Source organism: Neophocaena asiaeorientalis, unplaced genomic scaffold (genome assembly GCF_003031525.2).
Source record: "Neophocaena asiaeorientalis asiaeorientalis breed wild unplaced genomic scaffold, Neophocaena_asiaeorientalis_V1.1 scaffold45, whole genome shotgun sequence".
NCBI classification, from domain to species: Eukaryota; Metazoa; Chordata; class Mammalia; order Artiodactyla; family Phocoenidae; genus Neophocaena; species Neophocaena asiaeorientalis.
In genome coordinates, this window is record NW_020174642.1 from 4,563,987 (window position 1) to 4,591,619 (window position 27,633).

A 27,633-nucleotide genomic window follows, 5' to 3' on the forward strand; every position below is an offset into this window, starting at 1 on the left:
GGATAGCATTTGAGGCAATGAGTTGATTTTGGAAAGAAAGAAAAAAATAAAGAAAATTCTGTTATCAAAATAATTACTGAAAATGTTAACAGTAGCTTGGAAACTGTTGTCAGAGAACTTTTCAAAAAGTATTTTTGTTTTGTTTTGTTTTTTGCGGTACACGGGCCTCTCACTTCTGTGGCCTCTCCCGTTGCGGAGCACAGGCTCCGGACGCGCAGGCTCAGCGGCCATGGCTCACGGGCCCAGCCGCTCCGCGGCATGTGGGATCTTCCCAGACAGGGGCACGAACCCTTGTCAGGCAGACCCTCAACCACTGCGCCACCAGGGAAGCCCTCAAAAAGTTATTTATTGAAATCATATGACTATGTCTACTACAACTACACCATGCACGAAAAGAAAATGGTTTAATCCACTCTTCCTGGGGAAGAGTAGAGATTAGTGACATTACCCAAGGCGTCTCAAATACTGGAGAGAATTTGGCCATTCGACAATGACGCGCATTAATAAAAGGCAATGCTCATCTTTATTTTCACAACTTCCTAATTTTGAGAAAACTCTATGAACTCACAGGTTAAATTAAAATAAGAAAAAATTTAAACGAGCTGCTAAAAAATAAAAGTTAGATGGGTCATTCATAAATTAAATGCTCATGACACCCAAATTTGGTAACTTGCAAGAAGTAAAATAGTTTAACCTCATATTCCCAAATGACTAATATTTTTCTAATAGCCAGCCCTTCCCTATGTCTCTATTTCCAGGATGCTGTCAAAGAAGATGCAATACCTGAGCTGTAAAATCAAACACCTGTAGGGGCCGGACACATAACACAAATGTGTGACTCAGATTAGATACAAGAGAACAGAGGAGATGGGACAGTAAGAACTGCATGTGTCCCTTATAAAGAGGTGTTTCATTTCGTTTTGTTTTGTTTTGAAGGGGGCCTGTGTTAGTCTGGGTCTTCTGAAAAGCAAAAACCAAGAGAGGATTAAACGTACGAGTAATTTATTAAGAGAAATACCTATGAAAGAACATGGGGAAGGAGCCAGCCTCCAAGAGGTGATGGACCGTGATGCAGGTCTGACGTGAGGGAAGGAGAGAGGGAAGGAAGGGAATTTGCATGGATGCCTCCTGGGCTGTCTGGAGCTCTACAGAAAGTTCGCCAAGGCCACTGGGGGAGGCCTAAAGCCACAGTCAGAGGCGTCTTATCTCTCCCAGAAATGGACCTGCCTCAGTTTCCTGCCTCACTCAGCCTGGGAAGGCATGGCCTCAGTACCAACCAGTGATGGATTTCAAAGCTCAGAAGCTGGGACTTCTGAGAACCACTGGAGATATGAGGTCATTCTCATGGCCCTCAGGGTGCCCACAAAATACACCTGCAGACCAGCAGTTTGAGGCTCTTCCTGGGCCCAGATTACAGTTACTTTCTTCATTCTCTCGATATCTCTCCCTTGATGAACCACTGTTGTCTTTCTGTGTCTATACATCTCTTCAGACACAAGGAGAGTTTAGTCATCCAGTTTAGAGACATTGAAAGGATTCATCAGTTGAAACACAGGACTTGCGCCGCTAGGAGCAACATTTTCAGAACCAGCTGTCCTTAGAGATCTGTTGGAAGTCAGTCACTGAAGTTGCCTTCAGGCCAGAAAAGTTGGATCAGGTATCAGATTGTTCCATGTCCCCACAGAGGTCACGGTGCCCTTTGCTGAATGTGGTTCCAGAGCCAGAAAAGTTATGTAGGAACAACCAGCATTTTTTTAACCAATTAACTTTATACCAGTGTTTGAAACATAAAGGAATCTCTCACCCTCTTCTTTTTATACAGAAAAGTGTTCCCCTTGGGAAAGTTCCAATGATCCCACAGTTCCTCCCATGGATACAGAAATAGCATCAGTGTTACATTTAAGAAGTTGAGAAGACAAAACCCTGAGTACTACCAGACCCAGGGCCTGCAAAAATATTAGCAGCAGTGTTGCCACACAGCAGGGCTGAAAGTATCATGGCTGTATCCCAAGGGGGCCTCAAGTTAGCAAAATTATTCTGCTGAAGGACTGAAAGAAAATAAAGAAGAACGCTCCCTGTAAATACAGAACCAGTGAAGAGAACAAAAACAAAAGGGCATCCTTTTAAAAACACAAATGAAATATGAAACACAAAGGAAGATTAACAGCTAAGCCCTCACAGGGGGGAACCAGAAAAAAAGGAAACTTTGTTGTTGACATGTCCAAAATGCCACCTGAGAAAGCTGAGTGCAAGGGGCCTATCAGGGGGAAACGATGGTCTTCTTCAAGATCTTTTCTCTAAAGGATCCAATGCCCCTAAAATAACATGGCATGCATTTTGGGGAAGAGATGAGTAGAGAAATACTTTGTCAAGAACTAACATGGGGTGATTGCCAGGGAGCAAGCAGACAACTGAATAAAAAGGGGAATGACAGTTATATGAAGGTATAGATTAAAGAAAAATCATCTAAGTGTAAACTTAATACATGCGCATTTTATTGATATAAGTTATGCTTCAATGAAATTGAAAAATCTTAACAGAAAAAAAAAACTAACATGGGGTATAGAAGAATAAAAATGTGAGACTTGGGTGTGAGCCACATTTTACTGATACTGTTAACCAAGTGTGTGGTTACACTGTGTATTCTAAAAATGGAATTGTGACATGATCTGTGTGTTGCCTTCCCAGGTGATGTGTCTTCTACTAGGACATTCAAACATCCTCAAATCCATCCTGACCCCCAACAAACAGCCTGCCCTCATGTTTTCTTTCAGGAAATGGCAGCCCTGTCTATTCTGGAAACCTATCCATGTTGGAAGACTTCTCTTCTCCAGCCTTATACAACCCATCACCAAGACCTCTCAGTTTCACTTTCTCTCGACTCCATCTGCTTCTTGTAACCGTAACCTCCACCCTGGTCTAAATGAAGGTCACTTTTTTCCAACTCTCCAGAGACAGCCATCCAACTGGTCCCCTTGATCCGACTCTTTCTCCACACCCCGCGTCCTTCTCCAAAGAACAGCCAGTGACCTTCCCAAGACATAAATGGCTCATATTGTTCCACTGTAGTCTCAACCTCTCCGGTGGCCTCCAGTTCTGCTTTACTTACAAAGACCCTCATCCTCAACATGCCCGACAAGATCTTCATGTGTGTAGCCCCCCTTGCTAATACATCCACCCCATCTGCTCAGTCCCTACACAGCATCAACGCCACCTTCTTCCGGTTCTTCAAATACTGTGCTCTTTGTTGCCTCAGAGCCTTTGCAAACACTGCTCCCTCTGCCCCCATCTCCTCACCTCTTCCCTCCTGCATTTCATGGAGTTCAGAAGGATTTTCCTCAAGAAAGCCTTCCCTGCCACATCCTTAACTATCCCGTCTCAGAAAAACTGAGGTCCTTTTCACACTTTTTGTAGCATGATTGCCATTTTAGTGTATTTATGGGATGATTTGACTAATCTCTGTCTTTATATCTAGAGTGAGGCCAGGAACCATGTCTGTTTTCTTAATTATTTCCCTTGTGGCTAGTCCAGCACCTGGCACAGAGGTGAATAATTGTGTTGGATGGATGGATGGATAAGTACAAAAATATTATAAATGCATAAACCAAATACATCTTTCCAGGGGCGGAAATAAATTTCCAATGTAGATAAACGCTAATGGGTAAATATACCACATTTTCAATGTTTTAATTGTTTTGAATAGGTAATACATTTACATGCTTCAAATCTAAAAGATATCCATTGAGAAGATTTGTTCCTACCTTGTATCCTTCTATTCCATTCTTCACTACCCCTATAAGGCACCCTACTAGCATCTTATATCCTTGTATCTTCATGCACATACAAGCAAATACATGTTCTTAGTTTCACTTTTGCTTACACAAAAGAGAGCATACCATACACACTGTCAGTTTACCGAGAGCTTCTTACTCTTCTGTACAGGTGTGTGGTAGTCTGTTTATTTAACCCTTCCCCTCCTCCCTTTCTTTTTTTTTTGCTCTTTCAAACAAGACTGCCATGAATAACAATGTGCACGTGTCATTTTGTATGTGTCCAGGTCCGACTGTAAAGTCAACTCCTGCAAAGTAGGACAGCTGGGTCAAAGTGTAAATACACTGGTAATTTTGCTAGATTTCCATCTATATGCATTTTAAAGTCTCATTTTAGAAGTCTATAACTTCGAGAAAAGGTAAGTTAGGAGATAGTGGGGTAAGCCTTAGAGCCAGAAACGTCTGGGTTTGAATCTTCACTCTATCATTTATCAACTATGTTAGCATGGGTTAGATCACCTCTCTGAGCCTCAGTTTTGTGGCTTCAAACAACTCCCAAACCTCCATCTGCAGCTGAGACTCTCCTCACTTGTCCAGTTGCCAACTGGACACCTCCTCCTGTATGCCCCACATCCTTAAGTTGCCGATATTTAAAACAAAACTCACGATCTGTCACTTAAACTGGATTCTATTCCTGCGTTATCCAGTCATCCAAAGACACAGAGACCTGAGGGGTTTCTTCTGCTCTTTCTCATTCTACCCATAGTTCCAATCCAGTCATCAAATCCTGGTCATTCTTCTTCCCAAATCTTTCTGGAATCTGTTTCTTCCTTTATTCTCTTTCCATCTGTCCCATCTTAGCTGTTCATAGCTTCCCAACTGGACGATTACAAAAAGGACCAGGCTAGTTTTTCTGACTCTGGTCTCAGGGCCTTTTAGGACAATCTCGCTAACCAGTTGTAAAGGGATCATTCTAGAACACTAACCAGGTCTTGTTTCTCCCTGGATGAAAGCCACTTGTTGTCCTCCACCTTCTGGGGGCAGGTGTCTAAATAAACAGCATGTAAACTGTATGAACCACAGCCTTCCCTCAGCTTCACCTCCAGCCCCTCGCCTCCAGCCCCTCCAGCCTCTCACCCAAACAGATTTCTCTTTGCACAAGGAACTCTTCCTGTATGTTTTTCATTCATTTATTCATTCAGCAAATATTTCTGAGTGGCTAAGATGTGACATTTATCCTTTAATTTAAAAAAAAAAAAAATATATATATATATGTCTGGCATGCCTCAGACTACTGGACCCCCAGAAGCTTCATTGGTGCAACAGATCCCTGAATTTTCATAGGGTAAATCTCCCAGCTCTGCTACACAGGTGTCTTACTAAGGCAGTATTTCTCAACATGGCACTATTAAAATTCGGGGACAGACAATTCTTTGGTAAAGGGTGAGGGTTGTCTCAAGCATTGTAGAATGTACATCCCTGGACTCTACCCGCTAAAGACTAGTTACTCACAACCCCTCATTTTTAACAACCCAAAATGTCTCCAGACATTCTCAGGTGTACCCTGGGAGTTAAAATCCCTTGATCGAGAACCCCTGTATTAGGGCATCTATGATACTTGCAGCACCCTGATCAGTAAGTCCAAGTACCATGATGTCATTAATAGGTGGGCAAAGTGATGTTCAGTAGAATGTCAGGATGAGCAAGGTCCCAGCAGACATGTAGACAGCGAATGTATACTGCTGCCCTTGCCGTGTGAAGGCCAACCACTCTAGATTCTCCCCGTTGACGGGGATTGAGAAAAAAGTATGTGCTAGATCAGTAGTCCCATAACCAAGTTTGAGAATGTGTGTTGATCTTCAACATTCAACACATCTGGTACAGAAGCTTCAAAAGGGATTATCACCTGAATAAGTTTAGGATGGACTAATAACACCTGCCACGATTCATCTGGTCATTACAGGGATGCAACGGGTAAACTGAATGGAGATATTATAGGAACCACCACTTTGCATCCCTTATGTCTTTGATGGTGAATATCTGTAATTCTTCCCTAGGATGCAATATTATTTCTGATTACCTATCTTGGGTAATGGGGGAAGAACAGTTTCAGATTACTTTTATTTGGTCCTTCCTACCATAATGTCCCACACTCCACAAGTCAGAAAAACTGCTGGGAGTTCTGCCAACCATTAAATATATCTATCCTACTTGGGAATCTGAGAAATAACCCCAGGGTAGTTTTGTGGACCCAAAGAGCCATTATACAGTGGACTTTGGGGAAGACTTAATTTGTCACCTGGCCTCCTAAAGCTGCTAATCTAACTATGGGACCAGTATGTGGCATTTCAGATACCCTGGTACACTGTCAGCTTACACCTTATATACAGTAGTTCTCAAAAGGCCTGGCTAGTCCCCATTCCGTAGTAGTAGTTACTTGGGGAAATATCTACAGATCCCTTGAAGGGGAGGATTAGAGGAATAAATTTTCACGTATACTAGTGAGAAATAGTAATGTTCTTCTCCAAGAGGACCTCAGCCTCCCTTAGAGTCTACAGATTCTAGATATGTAAGCTGACTTACATTTGAAAACCAAGCAAGAAGCCATAATTTTCCACTGCAGTGACTGATGATAACATTCTGCTCTCCAGGTTTCATTTTTGTTATTATTATACAATTATAACAACACCCTAGTCAGCTGTCCATCCGTCTCCTGTCTAGAAACACCACAATCTGTTAGTCATTGCCACAAATCTCTGAAGGTTAAAGGCACCCTAACTGCTACTCTGTGGTGCTTCCGGTTATAATAAGCATGGCTACCTTTGCCTCTGGTGGTTAAGAGCTGCCACCTAGTCTTTTTTTTTTTTTTTTTTTCACCTAGTCTTTTAATTGTGGAATCTCATTACCCCCATTGACATTAAGGAGTCTATGGCAATGTTTACCACCATTAAGCTCAGCCTACAGAAGACAGACACCAACCTCCCAGAGATATCAGTGAGCCCTTAATTTGTGACTTTGTATTGCCTTCAGAGGAAGTGTCCTCCAGTCTCTTTCAAGAAACAGAGTGGGCTTCCCTGGTGGTGCAGTGGTTGAGAGTCCGTCTGTCGATGCAGGGGACATGGGTTCGTGCCCCAGTCCGGGAAGATCCCCCATGCCTCGGAGCGGCTGGGCCCATGAGCCATGGCCGCTGAGGCTGCGCGTCCGAAGCCTGTGCTCCGCAACGGGGGAGGCCACAACAGTGAGACGCCCGCGTACCAAAAGAAAAGAAACAGTTAAGTGGAGGGTTCTTAGGTTTTACATAGTAAATCCATTCTAATAGTCCCAACTCTTTGAGCCTTACCCTTTCTTCACACTCCTGCACCTCCACTTTATTTAGGTAGGCCATCATCCTGCCTAAGTGTCAAGGAGCCACCCCTACAGACCAGCTCCAGGTGACCATGACAATCTAACTCTCTCAAGACCCACTCCTACCCATCTTTGCTGGTACACACTCGACAGTCCCTGTATGTCCTTTGACACATAGATTGTTTTCCTTGGAGCGGAGAGCTGTGATCAGACCTGATTCTGGCATTACCCAGGACACAACAAGGGATGATAGGGACAGACAGTGAGAAAAACAATGGTCAGATGTGAAGCATCTCCTCTGGGAGGTCATGGTGTGATCCCCTGGGAAGGGGAGGCTGATCTCTTCAAGTCACTGGGACAGCTTCTGCCAGCCGGGAAGCTTCAGGCCATTTGGGATCCAATATTCTCAGTCTCAACCAGGCAAATGTCACCATCCAAGGGTCCCACTTCTTTCCTCATCAGGGAATTTCCTTTGACACAGAGGAGCCACTAAGGCTGTACATTTATTCTTTACGTTTCTAACATCTTATCATCAGATCCTGCTTTAAAAGTCTTCTGCCTTGCAGCTTGAGGAGATGAGAACCCCCTTTACAGCTACCACAGGAATACCCTGGCTTTCAAAGAGAGGCTCAAGATAGCACCTATCATTTTTTTGCAAGGCTTCCAGAGCCTTCAAAAGTGATTACCGCACATCACCGTCCTAATATTTACTGCCTCAAAACATATTGAGTGCCGAAGTGAAATGATATCCGCACACTTTACCTCCACCTCACCCTCGTCCTCTTTAACTTCGGATAAAGGCTTTAGAAATCGTGACGCTACCATGTGTGGAGGGTTGTCACCACGCACTCCCCACTGCCAAAGTGCACCAGAGGGTCTGCTTTCTAGAGCCAACCTAGGTTCCCACTCTGTTGGCCCAGGTTCTCTAGACAACAGACCCTGGGGCATGTGTTTATTCGTTAATACTTCATTCAAAGGTGTGATCCTAGAGAACGGGGTGGGGGAGGGGTAGAGCAGCGAGGCAGGGGAGAGGGAGCCCAAGTGCACGAGGGCAGGGTACTGAGTTGGCCAAAGCTTTGTGACAGCCTGGCTGACTGTGCAGCCTCACGTGATGTCTTCAGGAAGGTTGTAGAAACTGTTGCATCTCAGAACAGTTTCTGAAGAGAAAGGAAAAAGAACTCATTGACCAGCTCCTTCCTATCTGCCGCCTCCCACTGGGTGAAGTTGGCCCCAGGAGGTTTTCATCTCTCCACATTTCCAAGATGTCCCAGCCTCCTCCGGGGCGGTGGCCTCTTCTTTTCTTGCTGGTCAGGCTGCATGGAGAGTGGCAGCTGCAGTAATCTGACGTCATGACCACAGGAACAGAGCAAGTCATTGCTGGCGCAGCTCCAGCCAGTAGGCAAGAGGGAGGTGCAGATCTGGGCGGGTACAGAAGCTGAGTCTGGCACAAGCCCTGAACACTACACTTGCATTTGGATTAAATAACGTCAATGAGTTGGATCTAAAGGAGGTCATTTCAGCACAGACACAAGATAAAATAACATGCGAAATCTTTTCTTATCCTTTTCAAATTCATGTCCTTAGATTTTTTTATTTTTTTAAGAAAGAAAGCTGTATAGCAGCTAAGATGTTGACATTTCCTTAATACATTCATTGAACTTGAGAAACTAACCACAGATTTTCAGGGAATTCTACCTGTTTAACCAAGAAAGTTAATGTAGGAAGCCAGAAAAGTTTGAGATTATAAATTCTATGCCACTGGGCACAGTCTAACAGCTCACTACTGCTATTCTGTCAGATGGATTTTTTCTCTAACTAGTCAAATTGCATAAATTCTCCACTTCTATTTGTACTTTGTAGCCAAAGCTCCTTCAGCTTCTTACAGCCTCACCAACTCTCCAGCTGAAGGATGTCTCTGACTGCAGGGCAACTCTACCTGTGTGCTGCGGGGGAAGAGTTGACTTGTCCGAAACTACAATTTGGTAAAATACAAGACAAAGGGCTAGAGAGAAAGGAAAGGATTTTTTTTAAAGTCTCCCATTTGTACTAACCGTGAGCCAAACTGAATTCGAGGGACTTGTGTATTTTAATTGTAAAATGTACTATATCTGACTTCATTACAGATTCTGCTCTTAAAGTGAGATCGTATTTTATCTGGACTGGGAAAATTGTTCTTTAAAGATACTGCAGTGATGAGGAATATGGGGTTAACAAACTACTATACATAAAATAGATAAGCAACAAGGATTTACTGTATAGCACAGGGAACTATACCCAATATCTTGTAATAACCTATAATGGAATATAATCTGAAAAAAAAAGAATCACTATGCAGTACTCCTGACCCTAACACAATATTGTAAATCAATTATACTTCAATTTAAAAAAAAAAGATACTGCAGCAAATTTTTTATTGCTAAGTGTCATTTTGTGATATGAAGAATCACGACTTATTTTATCTGTTTTTTATGTTCAAATCTATCCAAAAATCTTTCAGGACAATATCCCGGTATTTCACGTCGAACTTAGGGCACAGTATCCAAAACATGCTTCACTTTTGTATTCAATGAATACTACAATGCGATACAAAGCAATACAGACCGAAATCAGGAGCTAAAACAAAAATGCATTCGATGGCATGAGGGCAAATTTGCCGTGGCTGCAACGTCTCCTGTTACAGCCTACCCAACATGCTGTCACCATATCATTCTGGTTTTGCGTTCAGTAAACCAGCAGTCTCGTGGCATTTGGATGTCGAGACAGGGCAAAGTTCAGAGCATAATCTTTCATTTTAATCTTCCATCCTCATGAGATGTGACGCATGTGCAGCTATCTTTGGACTACTCGACTTCCAAACGTCCACTCCCTCCCTGCACGGACACAGGCCCACAAAGGAACGAAATTGATAGCTCTGAAGTAGAGACAGCCCACACAAAGTTAACCAGCAATTGGAATATGGAGTGGTTTGGGGGCTTTTTCCCCAATAAGAATACCCTCTGTCAACATGAATCTTTTAGACAGGATCAGAAAGGGACTCCCTTAAACATCCAAGCAAACAACAGGTACCCTTGGTTCCCAGCCACAGCGCCCTCTGCTGCGTATCGAAGAGGGTCCCCCACACAAGCATACTTTGCTTTAGACTCAACTATTTTTCAATGTATTCACTTTCTGGAGTAAAATGAGGAAGAAAATTACGCAGTTAAGAGCCATGTAGGAAAAAAGACCTCACACAACAAAGGTATCCACTAAATGCTTTGGTCAATGAATGAATGAATGAGTCAATGAACGTATCTGAGCATGACATGGCACAACAAGCATTTTTTTGAACCTCAGATCCTATGTAACCAGTCAAAGCTTTGGTCAGTTAAACTAAGCAATGTCCTTTTTTTTTTTTTAATTTTTTTTTTTTTTTTGGGGGGGGGCTGTGTTTGGTCTTCGTTGCTGTGTGCGTGCTTTCTCTAGTTGCGGCAAGCAGGGGCTACTCTTCGTTGCGGTGTGCGGGCTTCTCATTGCGGTGGCTTCTCTTGTTGTGGAGCATGTGCTCTAGGTGCGCGGGCTTCAGTAGTTGTGGCACGCAGCCTCAGTAGTTGCAGCACACAGGCTCAGTAGTTGTGGCATTCAGGCTCAGTAGTTGTGGCGCATGGGCTTAGTTGCGGCACGGCATGTGGGATCTTCCCGGACCAGGGCTCGAACCCGTGTCCTCTGCATTGGCAGGCGATTCTTTACCACTAAGCCACCAGGGAAGTCCCAGCAATGTCTTTTTAATCTCTTTCTAAAAATACTATAAACAGCTATCACACTTATTTTAAAAGTAATAATACTAAAATATGGAAAATAAGAAATGGAAGTTCCCCAAGTCCTGTTCCTGAGAGGTTATCTCCCTTAACAGTTGGCTGCATATGTACATATTCTTAATAAATGGGGTCCTAAACTGCATACTTTTCTGTAAGTCACTTTTTTTTTTTTTTTTGCCACACCACACGGCTGTCAGGATCTTAGTTCATCCACCAGGGATCGAACCCAGGCCATGGCAGTGAAAGCACCAAGTACTAACTACTGGACGCCCAGGGAATTCCCTGTAAGTCACTTTTTAAATCTAAGTCTCTATTACAGACATTTTACATGTCAGAATATATAGTAACTATATCTCACTTCTTTAAATGCTAAATAATATTCCATACGTCACTTAACTTACCCCCCTATAGATGAAGTATAATTGTAAGGTCAAAAATATAGGCACTTTTTACAAACAGATATTGTCAAATTTGTCTCTAAAAACTTATACCACCATCATCAATACTGAGTGCTGTTAGCCTTCTTAATACGTGTAATCTCATGGAGAAAATGCTATTTCATTGTTTTAATTTGTATTAACTTGATTATCAGTAAGGATAAGCATCTCTTCTGCTTATAAGCTATGTATACTTTTCCTTCCATGAATTGCTTTTTCATAACCTTCGTCCATCTTAAATTGGATTGTTAATTGCTTGCTTACTGATTTGTAGGCACTTAGACACTTCTTATATTAACCTTTTTAAATTACATAGGGTGAATATTTTTCCCAGCTTCATATGCTGTTTTTAAATTGGGTTATATAGCTTTTGGTTACATAGAAGAGTTTTGCTTCACCGTTATCAAATATGTCATTCTAAACCATTTGACTTATGGGCCATATGGCATTTTTTTTTAATGCTTTGCTCACTCCAACATAATGAAAATATTTCCTATGCGCTTACTAGTATTTTAAAGATTTTTCTTAATGTTTAGGTCTATAATCATTTCAGATTCACTTTTGTATGTGATACAAGTTAAAGATACAACTTTCTTTTTAAATGTTTTATTTCTTAAATCTTAGCTTATTTTTTAATTTTACCAAGTTACAGCCAGATGTGTAAACATAATTCGTTCAATAATTTATCCTTTCTTCACTGATGTAAAATGCCTCCTTTATCATATACCAATTCTCCATGTACAGCTGAAGGCTTTACGAGCAAAGACTAAGGTTTTCAGGAGAAGAAGCAATTCTGCCCAAGACTGCAACACGGAAACCCTGGCCGAGTCTCCAGCCTGCCTGGTCTGCCCTGCGGAGTCTGGACTCAAGACAGTAACATCAGCTCTCATATCCTGTTCATCTCTTGGTCTACTCCTGGGCTAGCATCTCACTCTTTTAATTACTGTAACTTTATAGTTCATTTTCACATCCAGAAAAGTAAGACTCTCCTTCATTCTTCTTTTTGAAAAGTTTCTTGACTCTTCTACAGCATTTGCTGTTCCAGATTAACTTCAGAATCAAATCTGCGATCGTACAATCATACACATTCTGCCTTGGAAGATTTCTTCTCTTCCTGCATCCAAAGTACACTAACTAGGCCTCTTTTGTGTGTTGGCCATCGTATGTAGGGACCACTCTTGCAATGGTTCCAAGCATCAGAGAGCCGCAATCTAAGATGTCATAGACTAATAAATAATACATTTCCACCGCAGTGGGGGAAATAAAGGGTGACCTGGATGTCCAAAGAAGGTCACCTAACCCAGATTTCGTGTCAGAAAACTTTCCATAATAGGTGATATCTAAACATTGACATAAATAATATTAGGCGTTGGACAGGAAAAGCAGATTTCGGGAAGACAGAAGGCAGTGAGGAAGAGAAGGCACATTGAGCCACAAGACCCGAAATGTCCACTGTGACTAGAACATGGCAGCCACCACCAGGGGCCTAACAAGCTCCATGAAGGCATCTGTGTTCTTTCCCGAGAGCAATGAGCTGCCTTAAAAAGGGTTGGACAGAAGAGAGTAAAGGAAATGAGTCAGAGTCATTGAACAGTCATTGAGTGCCCAAGCATCCCCTCTTTTCCCAGTGACGTGCAGCACCCGTCACAGGGGGCAGTACCATTGACCAGTTCTGGCCAATGGGCTGTGAGTGGAAGTGATCGACGGCATTTCCATGCCAAAGCATTTAAAAGCTAACCCTCCCACCCTGGTTGCCCCAGCAACCTGGAAGCCACATACAGAGATCTTGGCTTCCCAATATGCAAGTGGCCTGGATCACCAGGTCCCTGAGTGGAGGACAGTACCCTGAAGACTCGCCTGACCCACACCAGAATTTTCATGAGTGAGAAAGAACTCTTTATTGTGTAGGCCATGGAGTTCTAAGGTTTATTTATTGCTACAGTACAGCCTGGTGCTAACCTAAGAAAGTCTCCAAATACAATCTGATGACAGGGGATCCAGCTTCTCAGAGCTCCCCAACACCACTGAAAGTCCTTGTCTGCAGAAGCTGAGAATACTCCTTCCTCTTTAGGGGAGAACAGTACTGACATCAGCAAGGCCGTCGCTATGCCTTCTCGGGGGTTTACAAGCTACTCCGTTGATGAACACTTCGCTCTACTGAGCAGGTGTGAGATGCTTCCTGCACAGAGAATGTTAAGTGATCTGCAATTTTCCACTCTCTCTCCCCTGCTTCATGGTTGTACCTTTCTTTCTTATGTCCCCTGGTTCTTTCATCCCTGGCCTTTTTCCTATCTTTCTTCAGCAGTGAGATGGTGCTGGCTGATAACTCAAGGGTGGCCACGTGGCAGCTACAGCCACAAGCAACGTCCTAACCTCCAGCCCCGCTGCACCTCCAAGAGGGAGGACAGACTCCCTAGCGCTGCTGCTGCAGGCACAGCAACCCAAGTTCAAATCCAGCCCAGTCTCTTTCGTTTTTGTATGCAGTTTGAGAGTTTCTTAACTTCTCTGAGATTTCATTTCCTATTCTGCAAAACGAGGATAGTGATACTTACTTGAGAGTCTTACGGGGATTATAGGAAAAAACAAACGTAACGTTCCCAGCACAGTGCCTGGCACAGAATATGAATTTCCTGAAAGTCTGTTTCCTTTGCCCTTTCTCCTGAGGGAAAAACCAACTCCTCTCAGATCTCCATGGCTTAATCCTACATCTATCTATGTCGGTCTTTTGATGGGCAAAACTGCACTCTTAGGTCTGTGGAGGATACAAATGATCAGACAATGTAGCTGAGGAGGCCAGACGTACTCACAGAGAAAAGTTAACAGGTTAATTATTAATTAGATGTGTAAATACCCGAGGGTTTAATATAAGCCATAAGTGCTAAAGAAATCCAGAGAAAGGAGAGACATGCTCAGGCTCCTGGGATTGAGGCTAAGGATTCAGCACAGGGAGACGGGGATAAAGAAGCAGCTCCTGCTTTCCCGAAGGCCGGATCTCCCATCCCTGGGTCAGCATCCATTCTAGTTCAAGACGGGCTTCAGATTGATAGCTGTCCCAACGATGACAGAGCTGGAGAGACATTTTCGGACAGGCTCTGTCCACTCACAGCAGATACATCTCTGAGTACTACCTACTGATTCAGGAGGGTATAACAAATAAACTTTTGAATGAATGTGCCCACCCTACAAAAGATTTTAGAGGGTCCCCTCTGTGTAAGGTACAAGGGTGGTCACTCCAAAGGCTATACTTGATATCAAAGGCGGGGACTATGCCGGGTACCCTTGCCAAGCCAGAACCTAACACCAGCACCAGGCACCCAGAGGTTATTCACAGACTGTCACAGGAGGTTCCCATGGCTCTGCAAACATGCCTACAAATGCCCTCAAACTTCTAGATAGGTGGGGTCAGCTCCTGATTGGGAATGACGCTGTCAGCTTACTCAGCTGCATGTGTGCTTTAGCCAGGACGTACAGTTCCTTTCAAAAATCTCACAAAGGGGCTTCCCTGGTGGCGCAGTGGTTGAGAGTCCGCCTGCCGATGCAGGGGACACGGGTTTGTGCCCCGGTCCAGGAAGATCCCACATGCCGTGGAGCGGCTGGGCCCGTGAGCCATGGCCACTGAGCCTGCGCGTCCGGAGCCTGTGCTCCGCAACGGGAGAGGCCACAACAGTGAGAGGCCCGCGTACCGGGGGAAAAAAAAAAAAAAAAATCTCACAAAGGTGGGGATCATTTAGTAAATGTATAGAAATTTCACATCACTACTGTGTGAACCTGGAACCAACATAGTGTTGTAGGTCAATTATACTTCAATTTTTTTTAAAAAAAGAGAGAAAAGAAAGTTTGTAATCACAGTATTCTAATAGGTTCTGTCTGCAGTGAACAATATTTACATACTTAGAATGTTGCAAACACTAATTACTGGCATAATTAAAAGTATGATAATTTGGGGGCAAGAATGAGGAAGGAGAGGTAGAGGTATTAAACCTTCATCTCTTATAACACTGATAAATTTAAAACTTGCTTTTTTCTTTTCTTTTTATTGTGTCTATACAAGATAATAAATGTTAACTAAAACTACTGCGGTCGTCATTTACAATATATATAAATCAAACCATCACACTGTACACCTTAAACTTATAGAGCGATGTGCGCCGACAGTTTCTCAATAAAACTGGGGGAAAAAAATACCTAACAAAGCTCCAGCCACCACTCCCAAAGGAAAACATGAATTTTAGTGTGATCCTATCACATTAAGTATGCAAAAAAATGCAAAGTTGCATATCAACATAATACATCCACTGGCTGAAGACTCTCACGTCAAATGGCATATTCAAAGGCCAGCAGAAAAGTAAAACAAATGAACAGTGACTAGGTTAAAATGTTCGCTTCTTTGCAGAACCCTCTGGGTACATGGAAATGTAAGGGAATAACAGGTTGATTGTTCTTTAGACTTTAAGGTAAACACAGGCCAACAGTGTGACACAGCTACCAAAAAACCAAATGAGACCTCAGGATGGATAAATTAATAGAAGTATAGTGTCATAAGCAAAGGAGGTGACCGATCTCTGTACATGAACGATGTGCGGGGTCTATATTGCTACTGGACAACTCCTGCAGGAGGTGAGAGTGTTCTCCCTTTGCATCAGAAAGCAGTGAGGGCATTCAGACAGGAGACAATAAGGCAACGTAAACACCAGCGTCATCTTTAAACATTGCAAGGATCTCAGTATGAAGAGAGCTGGATTTTTTTCATATAGTTTCAAAGGGCAACTGAGACCAAAAGACAAAATTGAGAGGGAGACAATTTTTAGCCAAATGTGAAGGAGACCTTTCCAACAACGAAGGCTGTTCAAAATCTGGAACAGTCTCGTGAGGTGGTGGGCCTTCCTCGCACTGAAGCTTTCCTACAAAGGTGTCTTCCCACTTTTTTGGCTGCATGAAAATTTAGAGGAACATGAGATTCTTCAAGTTTCAAGGCAGGTTTTGTAGAAAGCATTCCTTAGGACAGAGAGTTTAGGTTGGGTGGCCTCAAATGACTGCATAGAAGCTAACCAAAAATTCTTGCTTCCTCAGACATTATCTTCCCCTATTACAAAGGTTAAGAATTTCCCGGGTCAGATTTTAAAGGGGCATTTAATCGGGTCATTAAAGTTCAGTCCTTTTCCCAACTGGCAAGTCCTGTGCTCACTGGCCTTTGTGCAGTTCTGCCCTCTCCTCTCCCACCCCAAAGTCACACCCGCGCGTTTGCTAAAAGCTGTGGACTCTAAACCTCGTCATGTAGAATGCAGAGAGGGAATCATTGATTTTGTTCTAGTTAGTCATCATAATGCTTTTCTCTTATATGTACTTAATCACTGTGGTTTCTCCAAGAATGGAAAGCTTTCCTTTCTATGCGAGAATCTAAATAGCTCTCTAAACAGACAGCAGCTGAGCAAACAGTGCAGAGAATTTCGGTGCCCTGTGATGAGAGCCACCGCACCCTCAGCCAAGGCCAAGCAGCTCCTGGCACGGCAGCCAAATTACAAATAGCTGCGGAGTGATTCCTTTTGATCAACGGTGGGTGCTTCCATTTCTTATAAGAATGTTCCATGCAGCTTTGTGGTTAGTCACAAAGCCTGAAAATGATAAATGTACTAGAGAATCAGCCAGCGTTTCCCTTCCAGGACTAGGACCAGACGGAGCCCGGGCAGCACCACTGCAGCAGGAAATAGCCGCACAGCTGGCCCCCTGGCAAGGGGCCGGCATGAAATGCTTCTCCCTGGAGTCCTCATTTCTCCGCAGCCTCCGCTGCGCACCCTGCCTGGCCCGCTCTGCCTGTCTCTGCCCAGTGATCAGGCCTTTCGTACTTTGCAATCTTAAGCACAGGAAACGCACAAGTCAGCACCCACAAAAGCGCACATCACCTCTTGCTCCTAAGGAGAATTCCCAGCAGCTGTTTAACAGGGTGTATGCCCGCTCACATTATCTAATTGCTGAGGCAGGATGAGACGGGGTGGGAAAAAAAAAGGAATGAATGACTCCTGTGAGACTGCAGACTGTTGAATAATAACCAGTTGGCATTCTTCCCTTAAGTAATGTTCTAGTGTGGGGGCGGGGGGGAGATGTAGGTTTGAGAAGCGTTGCAGCCTCCTCGTGTTCTAGGGGAAGAGGGCTGACCAGGGGCTTTTGCTAAATAGAGAGGCTCCTTGGGGCTGGCGCTGGGAGGAGTATTTCCAGCTCAAAGGCACCAGGGGGTGCTGCAGCAGAAGGAAGGGATAGAAGAGTATAGTGTCTTCAAGGCCAAGGCCACCTGAGGTCTGACTCTGGGCATGGTCAGCCTCCCAGAGGAGGCCACAATGAACTTGGAGCCTGTCTCCTTGCGGGAAGGACTGCTTGGCTTCTTGCTCTGTGGGAGAAAGCATGAAGCCTTGTCTTTAATTTGCATTTTCTCATTAAGTGGAGTCAAGCCCTTTTACATCTGTGGATATTGTGGTTGCCTTGACTGGGTAGTGTCTTTACATTCCAAATTCCAAATTCCCAGCTACAAACACACTTTTATTTATTTGCCATCTGTCTTTACACAACCTGGAACACACTCAAAGGAAGCTGAGCCTCATGCTGTAAAATCATTATTTTTCCCAGGTCGTGCCGAGCTCAGGCTACAGAACCCTGACCGCATTACTAAGGCTGGGTCTACCCGGGCCAGGTCTTACTGCTGAACGTTGACCAGAGGCTTTTAAATACAGGACTTGGTGAGGGAAGTTTATAGCAGTACAATCCTACCTCAAGAAACAAGAAAAATCTCAAATAAACAATCTAAACTTACACCTAAAGCAATTAGGCAAAGAAAAACAAAAAACCGCCAAAGTTAGCAGAAGGAGAGAAATCATAAAGATCAGGTCAGAAATAAATGAAAAAGAAACGAAGGAAACAATAGCAAAGATCAATAATGCGAAAAGCTGGTTCTTTGAGAAGATAAACAAAATTGATAAACCACTAGCCAGACTCATCAAGAAAAAAAAGGGAGAAGACTCAAATCAATAGGATTAGAAATGAAAAAGGAGAAGTAACAACTGACACTGCAGAAATACAAACGATCGTGAGAGATTACTAGAAGCCACTATATGCCAATAAAATGGACAACCTGGAAGAGATGGACAAATTCTTAGAAAAGCACAACCTTCTGAGACTGAACCAGGAAGAAATAGAAAATACGAACAGACCAATCACAAGCACTGAAATTGAAACTGTGATTAAAAATCTTCCAACAAACAAAAGCCCAGGACCAGGTGGCTCCACAGGCAAACACTACCAAACATTTAGAGAAGAGCTAACACCTATCCTTCTCAAACTCTTCCAAAATACAGCAGAGGAAAGAACACTCCCAAACTCATTCTACGAGGCCACCATCACCCTGACACCAAAACCAGACTAACATGTCACGAAAAAAGAAAACTACAGGTCAATATGACTGCTGAACATAGATGCAAAAATCCTTAATAAAATACTAGCAAACAGAATCCAACAGCACATTAAAAGGATCATTCACCATGATCAAGTGGGGTTTATCTCAGGAATGCAAGGATTCTTCAATATACGCAAATCAATCAATGTTATACACCATATTAATAAACTGCAGGATAAAAACCATATGATCATCTCAACAGATGCAGAAAAAGCTTTTGACAAAATTCAACAACATTTAGGATAAAAACTCTCCAGAAAGTAGGCATAGAGGGAACTTATTGAACATAATAAAGGCCATATATGACAAACCCTGAGCCAACATCATTCTCAATGGTGAAAACCTGAAACCATTTCCTCTAAAATCAGGAACAAGACAAGGTTGCCCACTCTCACCACTATTATTCAACATTGTTTTGGAAGTTTTAGCCACGCAACCAGAGAAGGAAAAGAAATAAAAGGAATCCAAATCAGAAAAGAAAAAGTAAAACTGTCACTGTTTGCAGATGACATGATACTATACATAGAGAATCCTAAAGATGATACCAGAAAACTACTAGAGCTAATCAATGAATCTGGTAAAGTAGCAGGATACAAAATTGATGTACAGAAATCTCCTGCATTCCTACACACTAATGATGAAAAATCTGAAAGAGAAATTAAGGAAACACTCCCTTTTACCACTGCAACAAAAAGAATGAAATACCTAGGAATAAACCTACCTAAGGAGACAAAAGACCTATATGCAGAAAACTATAAGACACTGATGAAAGAAATTAAAGAGGATACAAACAGATGGAGAGATATACCATGTTCCTGGAATGGAAGAATCAACATTGTGAAAATGACTATACTACCCAAAGCAATCTACAGATTCAATGCAATCCCTATCAAACTACCAATGGCATTTTTCACAGAACTAGAACAAAAAATTTCACAATTTGTATGGAAACACAAAAGACCCCAAATAGCCAAAGCAATCTTGAGTAAGAAAAACGAAACTGGAGGAATCAGGCTCCCAGATTTCAGACTATACTATAAAGCTACAGTAATCAAGACAGTATGGTACTGGCACAAAAACAGAAGTATAGAGCAATGGAACAGGATAGAAAGCCCAGAGATAAAACCACGCACATATGGTCACTTTATCTATGACAAAATTCAACAACATTTAGGATAAAAACTCTCCAGAAAGTAGGCATAGAGGGAACTTATTGAACATAATAAAGGCCATATATGACAAACCCTGAGCCAACATCATTCTCAATGGTGAAAACCTGAAACCATTTCCTCTAAAATCAGGAACAAGACAAGGTTGCCCACTCTCACCACTATTATTCAACATTGTTTTGGAAGTTTTAGCCACGCAACCAGAGAAGGAAAAGAAATAAAAGGAATCCAAATCAGAAAAGAAAAAGTAAAACTGTCACTGTTTGCAGATGACATGATACTATACATAGAGAATCCTAAAGATGATACCAGAAAACTACTAGAGCTAATCAATGAATCTGGTAAAGTAGCAGGATACAAAATTGATGTACAGAAATCTCCTGCATTCCTACACACTAATGATGAAAAATCTGAAAGAGAAATTAAGGAAACACTCCCTTTTACCACTGCAACAAAAAGAATGAAATACCTAGGAATAAACCTACCTAAGGAGACAAAAGACCTGTATGCAGAAAATTATAAGACACTGATGAAAGAAATTAAAGATGATACAAATAGATGGAGAAGAAGACCTAAATAGACATTTCTCCAAAGAAGATATACAGATTGCCAACAAACACATGAGAGGATGCTCCACATCACTAATCATTAGACAAATGCAAATCAGAACTACAATGACGTATCACCTCACCCCAGTCGGAATGGCCATCATCAAAAAATCTACAAACAGGGCTTCCCTGGTGACGCAGTGGTTGAGAGTCTGCCTGCCGATGCAGAGGACACAGGTTCCTGCCCCGGTCCGGGAAGATCCCACATGCCGCGGAGTGGCTGGGCCCGTGAGCCATGGCCGCTGAGCCTGCGCGACCGGAGCCTGTGCTCCGCAATGGGAGAGGCCACAGCAGTGAGAGGCCAGCACACTGCAAAAAAAAAAAAAAAGTCCCCCCAAATAAATAAATACAGGACTTGATGAAAACAGCAGAGCTAGTAAACCCTCCGTTAAACAGAAAGCTGAATTCTGTGTATATTGACTCCCTTAGGAGGTGACTTAGGCATTAGTGATTTCCACAACTAAGACTCATGTTTAGCAAGATACTGATATCAACAAGGGGTGAGGCCCGGAGCAATGAGGAGCTCCCTCCTCTCTTCAGAGGAGACCTAAGCAGGGCAGAATCTGGAGAGACTGGAGGGGGAGGAAGAACAGGAGGCAGACGGGGGCTTTGTTCGTGGCACAGAAAAGCACATCCTAGCAGAGAGGGCGTCTGCCTTGGGCACAGGTGATGAGCATCGTACGGACACAGATGCTAAAGGCAGCCAAGGAGAAGCAGCAGTCCCTCCTCACAGCTCTGCCCCTTCCCAGCTTCTCCCCACGCTCTGCCCTCCTTCCTGCCTTCCTCCTCCAGAGCTTCACTGGGAAGCAGCTGCATCGTGGAGAGGTGGTGAAGCTCCTGGTGCCTGTGTGCTGTCTCTGGAGTCTCAGTTGCCTCTGGCTGGGGTCAGGGCAACGCGCCCGCTACACTGGCTCAGCCCCACCTCCGTGCCAGTTTTCACTTGCTCCACCTGGAGAGCAGCCCCATCCTCTGGTCTGGATCGGTCCCCATGGACCCTGCGCATCCTCCTCTGTGTACCCCGCATCCCAGGACTGACACTGGGCTGTCACTTTCTTCTTCGCAGGGACCTAACTCTTGGTCTCTCCTTATGAGCTGCCCCAAGTCTTCTTTCCGTATCGATTATAGACCTTCATCAATTGTCTTGGCAGAGGCTGGCTTCCCGTAGATTCATCGATGCCCACAGCAACTTTGCTGAAAACCTGAGTGAAACCCAGAGCTCTGGCTCACTCTTCATCCTCTGTCTTCTGTCTGACAACTATATCCTCCATTGCAGTCAGTGCCCTGGGCGTTCTAGGAGAGGAATCAGTGGGAAGAGGCGTTTCTCAACTGGGTTCCAAGCTGGAAACAGTTCCCTTCAGGTGGAACCATAAATACCATGACATGTTGGGAAGGAAAAATCAACAATAGCTGGCAATGAGATGTGAAGGGGGAGGGAGGATTCCTGCACGACTCCCCAACTTTGAACTTGGATGACTGGGTAGATGGCAAACGAGGGCAGGAAGACAAAATGGAAGGGGGTGTGAGTGGGTATCCATGTGGGATCTCTCCCAAAGGTAACAGCTACCTGGAATGTTGTTAATCATCCCCTTGCTTCATCATATATATGCAGTGACGTGATGGTAAATGTTTAAAAATCAGCTCTCCAAAAATTAAATATGTGCGCATATCCTAATAAGTTTGTTATAAATTGTTTGATACAAAGGATGTATATCACACAGTTTACAAATAATAAAATACATAATATCCTTATTATAAACCTCTAACATTCAATTGATTCTCACAGAATATTTTTTATTTTTGCCAAACTTTCATAATTGTGGCCAACCTACGGTTGCAACAGATGAACCAATGTAGTTTCAGTATGAAGGTTGGTTGCTATTTTCGTTTACATAAACAAGTAAGAAGAAAGCAAAATGACAGAGACACATGGTAGAAAATCACTGTTTTATCAATGATGTGAGCAACTTCTTTGTTGAGTCAGATAATAGTTTTCAAACACTGAAAGGCTATTTCCTCAATTTCTGTGCTATTCACAATGTAACAGCCGCAGACATGACAAACATTTAAGTTTAATCTGTTAATCATTATTAACATTTAGTCCATCATTCTGTTATATCCAGACAATCAACAAAGCAATCACGCCCTGATCTGCAGCACTGGCCAATTTCTTTCATATAAATAGTGGCCCATTTCAAGCTACCAAGGTGATGTCACTGAACACTGAATTGGAAAGAGATCATAGTAGCATGCCAGTTTATAGGATTTTTACCATACAGATGCAATAGATATAATAACCTCCAAAGCATAGATAATAGTAAAATAAGATAATTAGGAGGTGATGAGTTAGAGTATTTATTACCATTCTCTTTGCTGTAATTATTTTACTGTAAACTTATATAATTTAATTTTTAATAACAGCGGTGTTTAACAACTGCCTTGCTGAATTCATGAAAATTTAACTATTGGATCTCGCAAGTCAGTTCAAGCCGGCTCAGGCATACCATTGCGTGAATGGCCCAACAATATGTTGTTTAATTTTGTGCTTTATAAAAATGGTACCATGTTGAGATTCCCTGGCGGTCCGGTGGTTAGGACTCTGCGCTCTCACTGCCAAGGGCCCAGGTTCAACCCCTGGTTGGGGAATTAAGATCCCACAAGCTGCATGGTGCAGCCAAAAAAAAAAAAAAAAACAATGGCACCACGTTGTAGGTAATCTTCTGAGAGTTGCTTTGTCACTCACTATCGTGTTACTCTTGTCTAGGGACACTCAACACTATCCTGTCCCCTCGTTCTCAGCTCTGTCACAGGAAGTAGAAGCCTGAGGGCCACAACCCCCAGAATCTCTTGCCAACAGGGTTTCTGTTCTATGACCGACAACAGGTGGACGGTGGTACAAGGTGGATTTCACTCTCCCTCAGGCAGCGATGGTGTCTGTGGTAGCCGTAGTGGCTTCCTGCAATGTTCTGGTTTCCGAGGAGCATCCCCATCTCTGGATTTCGCCCCCTCCCATCCCTTCCAACAGTTTTGTAGGACCTGATTTCCGGTACTAAACCCTTCCGACTGGAAATATATAGAATGGTTTCTGGGCTTAGGATTAAAAGACCGGGATTTATCCACGTTGATGCATGTAACCTAGGACCGTCTTTTCCACTGTGGTATAACAGGCCACGCTGTGATGGTATCACATAGGAGTCTCCATAGTTAGGCTGCATTTTATATCCTGCCTGCCCACCTTTGATACTTTCAATACAGCCAGTGTGCCCAGAGGATACTACCACGGGCAACAAGAGATCACGCCCTGGTGTTGACCCACACAGTTCTCAGGCTCGCTCATTGGACTCAACATTCCTGCCCTTACCTCCTTCTCCATCTCCTTCTGTAGGTGATCCACTGGATCCTGCTTTCCAGTCCGTCAACCTTGGCCAAACATGCTATCATGTACTGAAGGAGGGTCTATTGGTGATAAAGAAGTCTGGTTCCTGTGGGCCAGTACAGGCTCCCAGCTACAGCATGGGGAAAAAAAATCACATAAGAAAAATGTAGCTTGGGTTAGCACATGTAAGCTTTTATATATGGAGTGGACAAATAACAAGGGCCTACTGTATAGCACAGGGAACTATATTCGATAACCTATGATAAACCATAATGGAAAAGAATATTTTAAAAAAGAATGTATATATATATATATGTATAACTGAATCACTCTGCTGTATAGCAGAAATTAACACAACATTGTAAACCAAATATACTTCAATTAAAAAATATTGAAAAAAAAATAGCCTATCTGCTCACAGTAAATTACCTTGAGACATAAGTTGACAATAGCATGACATAATTGGCAACAGCCCGCCCAGATTCCTTAGTTAATCAAACCCAGCCAGGACTTTTCCAGAATGTCCTCCCTGTTCCCATACGACCTGTGCTGAGCTGCTCAGGAGATAAGTTAATTTATTTCTGGGAAGAAGAGAGAAATATTCCCTCCCCTTGTCTATTCACCCTTCAAAACCCAGTTCAGATATCTCCTCCTCCGTGAAGCCTTCTCAAACGCTACCCATCTGAAATACCCTCCTCTGTATCCTCTGCACCTTGTGTATAATTCTTCACACCCTTGAGGGATGGGATAATGTCTTCCCCCCAGACAAAAAACGGGCTTGCTTATCACTTACTATAAGAACAGTGGATTCCCCAAGCTCAGCATTCCTCGGCTATGATACAAACTCACTGCACACCTAACATCCACCTGGACCCCTCATATTGCCCCCGGGGGGCTTGAAGGACAAGGGGAACCCAGGCCATCATAACACTCATTCAGTTTGCTCTGCCATGAATAATGAAGTCCCTCGTCTCTGACCCAGGACTCTGTCTTCTGCCAGCATCCAGTGAACCAGTAAGAGGCTAACTCATTAGCTTGTGAGTAAAATCCCAGACCCTTCCCAGATGCAAGACTGAGTCTGTGTCTTATCATCCTTGGGGCTCCAGAGTCTACTACAGGCCTGATTAGTACACTATATGTTTGGAATTTCATCAAGTTGAATGGACTAGACCAAATACCGGGAACTTTTCTTCTACTGAGTACCAGTGAGCCCGGAGTCTCTCACCCTGGGCACTATTGACATTTGGGGCTGGATCATTCTTTGCTGGGTGGAGCGTGGGAGGCGCTCACTGCAGGATGTGCACTACAGGATGTTTAGCAGCATCCCTAGCCTCTACCCACTCTCCAACTGTGGCAACCAAAACTGTCTCCGGACATTGCCAGCGTGCCCTGAGGAGGCAATACCACTCCCCTTTCTCCAGCAACGAGAACCACTGGTGCAGCCTACCCAGAGAGTAGCGGTGAGAATGGGAAGAGCAAGCAAAGGGGCTGTCACTAAGTTATAATGTAGCATCCAGACAGAGATATAAAATATTACAGAGAGGGGGCTTCCCTGGTGGCGTAGTGGTTGAGAGTCCGCCTGCCGATGCAGGGGACACGGGTTCGTGCCCCGGTCCAGGAGGATCCCACATGCCGTGGAGCGGCTGGGCCCGTGAGCCGTGGCCGCAAATCCTGCACGTCCGGAGCCTGTGCTCCGCAACGGGAGAGGCCGCAGCAGTGAGAGGCCCGCGTACCGCAAAAAATAAATAAATAAAACGATTACACAGAGATATAAAATATTGCACTGCCTTTTCACAGCTAACAGTAAACACAGCCGTGTGAGCACCACAGGTGCCCCGGGGCATCAGCTAGATCACCTCATTCACACCCTCCAACATTTCACTCTGTAGGAACCGGAGGCATGGATGGGGTAAGCGGCTCACCCAAGTGGAAGAGTTTGGACTTGAACCCAGAGCTGAGGGTTTCCAACACTCTTGTTCTTAATTCTTAGCCTCGTTATGATCCCACAAAGAAAGAGAGAGGGGAGACAGACTGCGGCTTAGAAATAAGGAAAAGGGAAATCAAAGTTGACCTTAAGAAAAAATAATAATAATCAAAATTACATGTCAACACCAGTCTCTTAAGGGTTAAAAATACATAACCCTTTAGCTATTTTAAGTGGGCAAATAAGTGCCAGAATCTGTATTAACATGTACTTTAATTCCTACATAAAATGTTTAAGTACAAGCCCTCATGAGCTGCTCTCTTCTGCATCCAGAAAGTCCAGAAAGGAGAAAAGTGTCAAAAGCTGTTTTAACGCAGCAAACGCATTGGTGAACTTCAGTGGAGTACCTCTGCCATCTGGTGGCGAGTTGAAGAACTGTCCTTAAAAAACGCAAAGCCACTTGGTACTTTGTGATAGGTGTTTGAATGAGTGCCCACCTCATTCCCAACTGAGTCAGACAAGAATTGATGCTCCAAACTGGCTACAGGTTGATACCAGATTTGGGTAATCTGGAGAGCAGAAAAATTACTGATTACCTATGGAATTACAAAGCTTGAGTAACTCCTAAGGAAAAGCACTATTTTGACTTTATTTTAAACTTTCCCTGAGAAGCTAACATTCCCCTCATCCTTAATTCTCAGAAAGGTTTTCAATGCACGATAGCGTTGTGTTTTGGAGGCAGAGAAAGACAGCAAGAAAGAAGGAGGGGGAAAGAGAAGAAATGAAAGAAAGGGGACATCACTGCCATATTTGGTGCCAAAAACCATAATTCTATTAAAAACATTTTAATTCTACTAAAAACATTAGTCAAAGATTTTTCAACATCTAAGTCAGTTTCTCTCAGGAATCCTAAAAACATCATTAATGTTTTTATTAAGAAATTAATGATGACTTTTTAGTTAAAATAATAAATTTACTTAAAAGTGGGATTAATGCCCAATACTAAGATACATCTACATAACTCATGTTGATAAAAATAATTTCCTCCCATTATTTTACGTTTCAAATAGAATTGTCTCATGTCTTCATTCCTCAAATCTTTAAACTGTTCTCTTCCTCTACTCAGTAATATCACAGAAAAATCTATAATACATTTTCATTAATCTAATGAGTATATTCTTGAGCATCTACTATGTACCAGGCACTGGGATACAGCAGTGAATGAGACATATCCTTACCCCATGGGGCTTACAATCTAACAGGGAGAAAGGCGATCCACAGGCTCTATGTAACGTGGTAAGCACCATCTCATTTAATTTTCACAACTCTATGTGGTGGGTCTTATTATCCCCATTTTACATATGAGGAAACTGAGGCTCAGGGAGGTTAAGTGGTTTGTCCAAGGACTCAGAAGACTAAGTGGCAGAAGCAGGATTCAAAATCAGATACCATTTCTCCAAAGCCCAGCTCTTAACACCTGTACAATCCAGTTACACGTTTTCAACAGCAAAGCAGGCAGCGTGCACTGAGAGCTGATTTGTTCAGGGCACGATGCCAGGCCCTGTGGGGTATAGAGGAGGTGCCTCCAAGAGTTAGAACAGCATCTGCCTGCAAAGATTAGTACATGAGGCTTCCAGGCCCAAGAGCACACCTCCCCACTCACCAGCATTCATTAAAAATAACGAACAGGGCTTCCTTGGTGGCGCAGTGGTTGAGAGTCCGCTTGCCGATGCAGGGGACACGGGTTCGTGCCCCGGTCCGGGAAGATCCCA

The 27,633-nt window shown here is 43.3% G+C and overlaps 1 protein-coding gene across 1 annotated transcript in view; it reads right to left on the reverse strand.

Moving 5' to 3' along the window:
• Positions 1 to 23,196: 23,196 nt before the first annotated feature.
• Positions 23,197 to 27,633, reverse strand: part of SETD4 (SET domain containing 4) — an 87,889-nt gene continuing 83,452 nt past the window's right edge. The window contains exon 12 of the mRNA XM_024758304.1: positions 23,197 to 24,067. The gene's annotated coding sequence lies outside the window, so the exon portion shown is untranslated. The remainder of the gene's footprint in view (positions 24,068 to 27,633) is intronic.